Here is a 9,421-nt window from a genome sequence, read left to right on the forward strand (position 1 = left end):
CTTTGGACACTCTTGGATGCTCCGGGCCCAGGTCAGAAGCATTTGAGACCCTGGCATGCAGCCGGAAACCCCTGTGGCTTTGAATCTGACCCATGGAACAATTTACCAACCTTGCAGGAAGAACAAGAAATCACAAAAGTTTAGATATTATAGTAGAAGTAGTCACAAAGTGAAAGGAAGAATTTTTGAGTGCTGTACAGGGGGGGTTTAGGCCTTGTACAGAGGGGTCTAAGTTTTGTACATGGGGGTCAGAAGTTCTAAGATGGAGGGATTTGGGCGTGCCCTGTCCTCCTTCTTTCTCCTTCCTAACCTTCATGTTCATGGTGATGTTGGCACTCACAGATTGGTTTAGAGTAGAAAGTCCCCATTCAATATAGGTAATAGGCATTGGGGAAAACCATAAACATTTAACACGTAATGTATGATATAAAAGAAGGCACCAGCCCCCTGGGAGTCAGTGTGTGTGCCTTTGTCTGACCTGCTGAATGGACCGCAGCAGTTCAGGAAGAAAATCTTTTAGATAACACACAGTAAACTACCTTGAGACTGGACGACTGAAGACTACTGAGTCTTTCTTTGAAGGCACGGGTTGGAGGAGAGACTTTTCCATCTTTCGGGGTCACCCCAATCTGGGGGTGAGCCCTGTCAATGAGAGAGGTGTAATGCCATATGAGTACAGTGAGAAAAGGAAAATCAGAGAAAAGTGAAGTAATAGAGGGTACCAAACATCCGTTAGTAATTTTGTTCACTTCAAACTCAGGATTCCTTCATTGTTTTAACAAACAGAAACTAATTTCAACAAAGCAGGATGTTGTTTACTGGTAGACATTATGAGACTGATATAGCTGGAAAAATTAAACAAGTTTTTGTGTGCACAAACTTGGAAATCAGGGTTGATGGCCTTCAAGTTTGGTAATTTCTTAACATACCATATATTTAATAAAATATATTACTTCTTCCAGCAACCCATGTCCCATCTTTGTCCTTTAGACCATCATGGCTGTGACAAAATATCATTCTGACAAAGGCATGAAGCAATAAAATAATTTAATAATAATGCAACAGTTCATTTTACTAATCCGATTATCCATTACCCTGTTAGGTGTTTGCTTTGGAATACAGGATCAAGAAAATGAGTTCACTAAGAACAAAACTGGCGCCAAAACTGGTTTTCTGAGATTGATTTCATCATTTAATAGTCAGTTTTTATAGTCTTATATTTCTTTATATAATGATACAAAGGGTGTTTGTTGTTTTCAAATCCTTTCATTTATTTTTAAACTATTTTAGTGTTTTATAAATGTTATTATTAAGAAATTTTATCATATTATTAGGCAAAGCCTTGTGCTTTGTTTTTTCATAGCAAATTTTCATATGTTTTATTGTCCTATATGCAATCTTATCCAAGTTGCATGCCATTTTGAAGTCTCATTTTGGTTTCTAACTGTATTGTGCATTTTTCTAGGTGGACCTTCTGGTTATTTTTTTATATCTCTTGTGAGTGGAATCATTGCATTTCTATTTTTTATCATTCTCAAATGTTTTTCAGAACATCTCAAAGGGAGATACCTGAAACATTTTGGCAGCCTTTTGTCAACTGTTGATCTTATGATTTCTTCCAATTGACATTCTTTTTCCCCTAAGGAAGTTTCAAGGAAAATAAATCCTTGTGTCATTTGATCAGTTTATCCTCTTGACTTCAAGTATTTATTTTATGTGAAAATGTATAATAGGTTGTTATGTTTTAAGTATCATATACGTATTGTTGGTACAAGCTTTGTTTTCGATAATATGTTAGGGGACATCACTCCAGTTTAAAGTTTGGGCCCTGACCAAGCGCTGATTTTAACTTGGACAGATGAGTTTGCCAACAAAATCCAGAGGTTTCTGCACAAAAATGAATAATATGCAGGTCATTTTGACCTACCTATTTGATCCTACAGATGTAACAGCTGATGCAGCTTTGAGGTGAAACTTGTCAGCCTTGCCTGTGAAAGGATACCAAGGATTTTCCCTGGAAACAAATGTTTCAGCTGTTTGCAGACTCTGAAGTGCTGGCACAATGTTTCTAATGACTGTGCTTTGTTCAATTTTATGTTATTTAGAATCTCTTTCTTTTGAACCTTCTTGAATTGTTGTCAGTTTTGATAAGTTTTATACATTTTATCATTGAGGTCTTTTGTCTTATTTTATATTATGTTTTATATTTTTCCATCTTCCTCTTTCAAAAAAAAAAAAGAAGGAGAAAAAGGTGAAGAAGTGCCTGAAATAAGGCTGGAATGAGGTTGGAGATTTTGTGTATTTTAATCTTTTGAAATAATTCTTTTGTAAAGCCCACTTCACTGATCATTGAGTGAAATGTGAGGAGAGTCCCAGACACTGGACAGATCAAATTGAAAAAAACATTCAAATTAATAACTTTGGGCAAGGATTTTGTTTGTGTTTTCACAGGGGTTGAAAGTGGATGTCAGCAGGATGCATGAGATCTTGTCGAGTTCAGAGGAGAGCAGATCCTGACTCCAGAAGCAGAGAAGTCAGCACACAGACATGAGCAGGTGTCAAGACAGTGGACATCTCTTCGTTCTACATGCAAAAAGAGGACTCTGGAACTTGGGTTTCTTTTGGGACTTGAGTTGTTGTCTTTCCATTTCAGGAAAGGAAGATGTTGATGTTGCATTCCAGATTCCCACGGGGAACGAGATCTGCAGTTTGATCAAGTGTTATACTTGTGCCTCATCTTCTCACTGATTGCCTTGGGCAGTGGGGTGGTTTTGTTCATGTTTCAACCAAGGGAAATGTTTGGGAAACTCTGGGCAGCACATCAGGGTTGACACCATCAGGCTGAAACACTCAATGCCAGAAAAGCCCTTTTCAAAATGTTTGAATTTGACAGGGAACAAATGGTTGATTCCAAAAGACATCCCTCCAACAATTTTGCAAGTGCATTCTCAATTTGGAGAATGGAGGTGGTCTTTGGATGGGGTTTCTTTCTGCGGCTCCTTATGAGCTTTGAGAACTGGAAAGTTGCAGCAAAAATGAATTTTTATATAATGAATTGAATATAAAAATGAATATAAAAATGAATTTTTATATATCCCTTGGTTGGTGGGATCATTGGTTGCATCTACTGGCACTGTATCGCTCCGACTCACTGACTGTCCTGGTGTGTAAGGTTTGACCTGCCTCCTGGGGATCCACTTGACTCCTGAGGGCGTGGATACGCAGGCATATCCCCGTCCCCAAGTCAAGAGTGGGAATGGACCCTGGATTTCTTTAGAGTCTGGATCCCTCACTAATACTGGAGGCGTCTCCTCTGGCTGGAGCTCCTGATGTTGTTTGAAATGTCTCAGGGCTGGCGGTTCTTGCCTGTCAAAAGAGCAGTTTAGGAAATTGATAGTAAACAAGGCCTTGCAGAGTCTCTTGTGCGGTGACAGCACTCCCACATCTCCCCGCTGTTTCCGGAGGACTTGTTTCAGTGTCTGGTGAGTCCTCTCTATTATGGCCTGGCCGGTGGGGGAGTGAGGAATCCCAGTATTATGCTGGACCCCCCATTCCTGCAGGAAGTTACTGAGCACCCTGGAAGTATATGCTGGACCATTATCAGTTTTTATTGTGGCTGGGACCCCTAAAGTAGCAAAGGCGTGTATGAGGTGTTTTTTCACGTCTGTGTCTCTTTCTCCTATGTGGGCTGAGGCAAAAACTGCTCCCGAGAAGGTGTCCACGGTTACATGGACATTCTTGAGTTTCCCAAATTCGGGGACTTTGGTGACGTCCATCTGCCATACCTCACAACTGCGGAGACCTCTGGGATTCACACCTGCTCCCAGTGTTGGTAGAGCTGCCTCCTGACAGTTGGGGCATGAGGCCACAATTTCCCTGGCTTGGTCACGCCGCAGATGGAACTGGCGTACCAGACCTGGGGCATTTTGATGGAACTGCTGATGGCTGAGCCTGGCCTGCTCGACTATGTTTGGCTGGCCTCCCAGCTGTACTGGGGCTGCCAAGGCGTCTGCTCTGCGATTCCCTTCGGCAATAAAGCCTGGGAGATCCGTATGTGACCTCACATGTACCACATAAAAGGGATGCTCACGGTTAGAAACCAGGTGTACTAATTCTGTGAGCAACCTGAAGATTACTTGATTTGGGACCTCTTTTACAATTGCATGTTCAGCTCTAGACACTGCTCCTGCCACATATGCCGAATCTGTGACTAGATTAAAAGGTTGATCGAATTTTTTAAAAGCCCTCACGACAGCATCCAACTCAGCTACTTGTGGGGAACCTTCCACTACTTTAACATCTGATTCCCACAACTGAGTCTCTGGGTCTTTCCAAGTCACTACTGACTTGTGGGACTTCCCTGACCCATCTGTGAACACTGTCAGTGCTTTAAGTGGTTTTTTACTTTGCAATTCTCTCGGCAACAATTTGAATTCTGTATTGAACAGATGATGGCCAGGATGCCCAATTTGAATTTGGCCTGAGAAGCTGTTCAAAGGTCTCCTTGGTCATTTTCCCCGTGGATGTTTTGATGGGGAGGTGGATACATGTGAAGTCACAACCCGCTAGTACTTGCAGACGAGCCCTGGCCCGTATTATGAGCTGCGCCATCAGCTCTTGTGGCTTGGCGATACTTTTGGACTGTCTGTGGCCAAGGAACACCCACTCAATTATCAAGAGGGGGTCCTGTTGGCCCTTGTCCCACTGGAATATTATACCGTATAAATGGGGTAACTCACCTAAGATGATGAAGCGGAAAGGCAGCCCTGGTTGACAGCGATGGGCTTGCCTACTTGCGATGGTGGTTTGGACCTTCTCGAGTGCGGCTCTGGCCTCCCGGGTCAGGACTCTTGGGGAACTTAAACCCTCATCCCCCTCCCTTTCTGCTAACAAGTCAAAAAGAGGGGATAGTTCTCTCGTGGTGAGTCCCAGCCATGGCCTGATCCAATTTAGTGATCCACACAAGCGCTGGATGTCATTCAGCGTCTTGGGGTTGTTACTTATCTGAATTTGTTGAGGCCTAATCGTTCGGTTATTAATTTCTAGGCCCAGGTACTTCCAGGGTGGCAGTAACTGTACCTTCTCTTTTTGTAGCTCGAATCCGGCCACCGACAAGGCCCTAACAGTGTCCTCCAGAGCTGCTTGTAGGACCTCGCTGTCAGGGGCACAAATCAGCACGTCATCCATGTAATGATAGAAAATACAGGATGTCCACTTGGCACGCATTGGGGACAGAACTCTGGCGACATACCACTGGCATATAGTGGGGGAACATTTTAGCCCCTGAGGTAGTACTGTCCAGTGGTAGCGCTTCATAGGGGCTTCCCTGTTGATGGAGGGCACAGAGAAGGCAAACCGGGGAGCATCATCCGGATGGAGCGGGATTTGAAAGAAGCAATCTTTAATGTCAATTACGGCTAAATTATAATTTTGGGGTAGCATAGATGGAGATGGCATACCCGGTTGGAGAGAGCCCAGATTTTCTATGGCTTCATTAATTTTCCTTAGGTCATGGAGGAGTCGCCACCTGTCCTTCCCTGGCTTTTTAATTACAAACACCAGAGAGTTCCAGGGGCTGTTAGTTTCGACTATATGTCCCTTTGCCAATTCCTCCTCCACTAGTTTTGTGAGCGCCTGTAGTTTTTGTTTACTCAGCGGCCACTGCTCCACCCAGACAGGCTTATCTGTGAGCCATGTTAATTTCTGTGTGGGGCGCTCCTCAGTGGCCGCACCTAAAAATGTTGGGGGGCCGGAAATTCCAATTTGGCTCCCCACTGGGACATGGCGTCTCTCCCCCATAGTGTAAATTTACAATTGATCACGAACGGACGTACTGAGGCTAGCAGTCCGTTCGGACCCTTAATTTGGATAATATTTTTTGATTGCTTTGCTGGCTGGGGCCCGCCTAGTCCTAAGACTGGCGTGGCCACATTTTGCAGCTCCCAGTGTGACGGCCACTTATGTGGTGGGATGACCGTCACATCTGCCCCTGTGTCCAACATCCCCTGAAGGTATGCAGAATGCCCCTCGCACTTGAGTTTACACCATACGAGGGGTTTTTCCTCTCCCAACTTCCCAGCATAAAAGACTGAGAGTTCCAGGTCATTACACAGAGCACGAGGAATAGGAATTGCCTGTGCAATAACCTGGCCCTTAGGCAGGAAGAGGGGGGGATGGACACAGCGTGCCACGAGATAGAAGAGCCTCGGATTAAGGGTGGAAATTACCGGAGGAACCTCTATCTCCAGTGGGGTGCTTTTTGTGTCTCCGACCACGAGGTATCTGCAGTTCAGAAGGTCCTCCTTCCTCCTGGTTTCACAGCGGCAGATGTGTGATAGAAGCTCTGCATCTGCTATGAAGAAATGCCAGTCCTGGGAACGAAAGTGGACAGAATTGGTGAGTTGGAGCCGATAAGGCTCCCTGATGTCAGTAGTTGAGAGGCAGCCGCTTACAGATGGGACTAGATGGTGTATCGCGGCTCCTCTCGCGGCACCACGACTTGCCTCATTTTTATCAGCACGCGAGGCAAGTGCGCGTTCTTTTCCTAGTTTTTTGGGATTGTGGGGCTCCCATCCCTCCTCCCTCCTCCCGCAGCCCTGGGTGGTATAGTCCTTAGAAGTGGGCAGCGATCCTGAAAATGTCCATCCTGATGGCAGTGGAAGCACCGGCGTGTGGATGGAAGTCGCTTCGGAGCTGAGTTCCTTGGAGGAGCAACAGCAGATGCGACCAGCTTGTCTTTAGGTCTCTTTGGGGCCTCCTCCTCTATCAGGTGTGATTTCAGGGTGCACTCCTCGATGATCTGGTCGAGGGTCGGCGCTGGTGAGGCCGGCAGCGACAGGATGATTCTTTTGCACATGGTGTTGGCCTTCATGTGCACCACTTCTAGGACTAGCCCGTCTCGGTGTTCAGGTCTCTCCACCCGTCTCTCGACTGCTGCCCGGACCCGGTCTACGAAATCTACAAAAGGCTCTGCGACACCTTGTTTAATCGCTGTATAGGGAACCATCGGGTCCTTGGTGGGCATGCCCAGGTACGCACGTTCTGCTGCACCCATGGACACGTCCAGCACGGCCGTTGGAATTCCCCGAGCTTGAAGTTGCCCTTCACTCCATTCTCCTTCACCTACAAGATGGTCCAAAGTGATCGGTTCTTCCGCGAAATCCAGGCTGTAAGGCCCTTCTAGGATTTCGGGAAGCAGGTCTGCTGCCAGTTTCTTCCACCTCCTCTCCCACAGGCTGTATTCTGATGGGAGAAGCAGGCAGCTAAACAGACACTTAAGGTCTGCTGGCACTACGGTTCTAGACGTTAAAGTCGCTTTTAAAATGCCTTTAAAAAAGGGGCTTTTTTGTCCAAAATCGCGTGATGTTTTGCAGACCTCTTTTATGGATTCATAGGGAAGGGGTGTCCATGTAGGGTTTTCCCCTCCCCTGGCGTAGGAGGCTGGAGTGTGGAGCGACTGCTCGACTTCATAGATTAGGCCCCGTCCCCTCCCCTCTCCCCTACTCCCCCCTCCCCCCCTGGGTATCCGAGGAGCGGGAGGACGTGGGGGCACGGTACGTGGGACAGGGCGGGGAGAATCTTCTCCCTGGGACAGCGGGGCGGAGGTGACAGAGCCCTCCCTGTTGGGGGAGGGTGGGGCTGATGTTACAGCAGGCAGGACATGGAAGAAGGGAACGCCCACCCGAGGGGGAACAGGGGGAGGGGTGGCAACCCGATGCCTGGAGTGGGCGGTGCCCACACCCACAGGGAAACAGGAAGGGGTGGGGTCAAAGGTGGGGATACAGGGAACAAAGAAGACAAAGGGATTATGGGGAGAAGAAGCCTCTCCACGTGGCCGCCCTCTATCTTGGGAAGACAGAGGCCCTAGCCACGTGGCTGCGGCTTCCTCAGGGGGACAAAGAAAGGGATTCAGGGGAGCAGAGCAGCGCGGGGTAGCGCCAGAACTAGGATTTCTAACTGGGAAAAAGGGATTGGAAAAGGGGTTTGGGATTAGTTCCTCAGCAGAGTAGCTAATTCCACCAAGGCGGGGGTGCCGGGACGGCTCGGGGGAGCCAGGAGCACGGTCCACGTCTGTGGAGCTGCCCTGCGCCTCAGAGCGGCGGAGTACTCCCCTCTGCCTACCCGGTTTAGGGGAAAAAGGGGTAGGAGAGGATGGGGAAATGGATTCAAGGGAAACAACAGTTCTGCCCGATGGCTCTTTCCTTTCCTCGGCCGCTTCTCGCGCGGACCCTGCTTTTACAACCTCCGAGATCAGCAAATGGAGCTTTGGGAAACAATCTTTCACAGAGGGATCCTTGTCAATTCCCTCTGCTAACCTGGCTCCTACTTGCTCCCAGAACTCTGTTCTGTGAGCATCCTCCGCGGTTACACGTGGAAAGGAAAAGCAGAGCCATCGTACAAACTGCTTGACTGAATTTTTGGGGTAGGGATGTTTTACTGATAAAATCCCCTTAATTTGGGTATAGAATTCCCTTTGTTGGGCAGATAGCGTGGTCCCCATGCTATTTCTACCCAAAGCCTCACCCCTGGTGCAGAAAAGGCGAAAGAAAAAAATCAAAAAACGCGAAAGACCCCGGCGGCCCGCCGCACACGCTGCGCGCTGCGTGATCCGTACCCCCGGAAATGCGGCAGAGCCCACCCACGTGAAGTATCAGCCGGGTACCCCCCGCGGCTAATCACTCACCAAACCGGAATCTTCGCAAATAAAAGCTGCTACCAGGGTCTTCTTTCCCGGGAAGCGTCCGTTCTTCGGCTTTCCGTAGCCGTGAATGGTTGCGCTTCCAGTCCCACGCGGGAAAACACAGCGTGTTTTCCTGTGGGTGGCGGAGACGTCACTGACTTACTTCGGGGGGGCACTTGCTCCCGTTTTCAGTCTGGCACGGAGCACTTTTCCGTCGTGGACCGCGACCCTGCGGTGGCGGCGGCGGTTTTCCGCGCGGATCGCGCTCGCTCGTCTCGGCAGCGGCGCTTGCTGGTCGGCGGCGCGGCTTCGCGGCGGCGCTCTCTCTGCGCGGCTCCCGGGTGCTCTGTGGTGACTCTCTGCCTGTTCCGCGGCTTTGCGCTGGCCGTGGCCCGGACGTTGGGCGTCACTCGCGGCTGCTCTTTACTTTGTCTGCCCCGATCAGCTCCCGAATGCCCGGCTTGGGCGTCTCAGCTTTTCGTCGGGGCCGGGGCTCGCCGCAGTTTCCGGGCGCTTTTGCTGTCGCGCTCCGGGGTGGGCTGATGGCTGCGCTTTGCCGTCGGCGTGAGGGAAGAAACAAAGAGGCAGGGAATTCGTCCAAATCCGTCCGCGTGGCGGCTGGATGCTTTATTGGCTGCGAGAGCTGCGATGGAAAGGCTACAGCCGCTCCCAGCTTCGTACGGACGCAAATGGCCTCGAGCATGCCGAGGAGTGGGATCAAATAGGGAAGGGACAGGGCGG

This window comes from Anomalospiza imberbis, chromosome W (assembly GCF_031753505.1).
Source record: "Anomalospiza imberbis isolate Cuckoo-Finch-1a 21T00152 chromosome W, ASM3175350v1, whole genome shotgun sequence".
NCBI lineage: Eukaryota > Metazoa > Chordata > Aves > Passeriformes > Viduidae > Anomalospiza > Anomalospiza imberbis.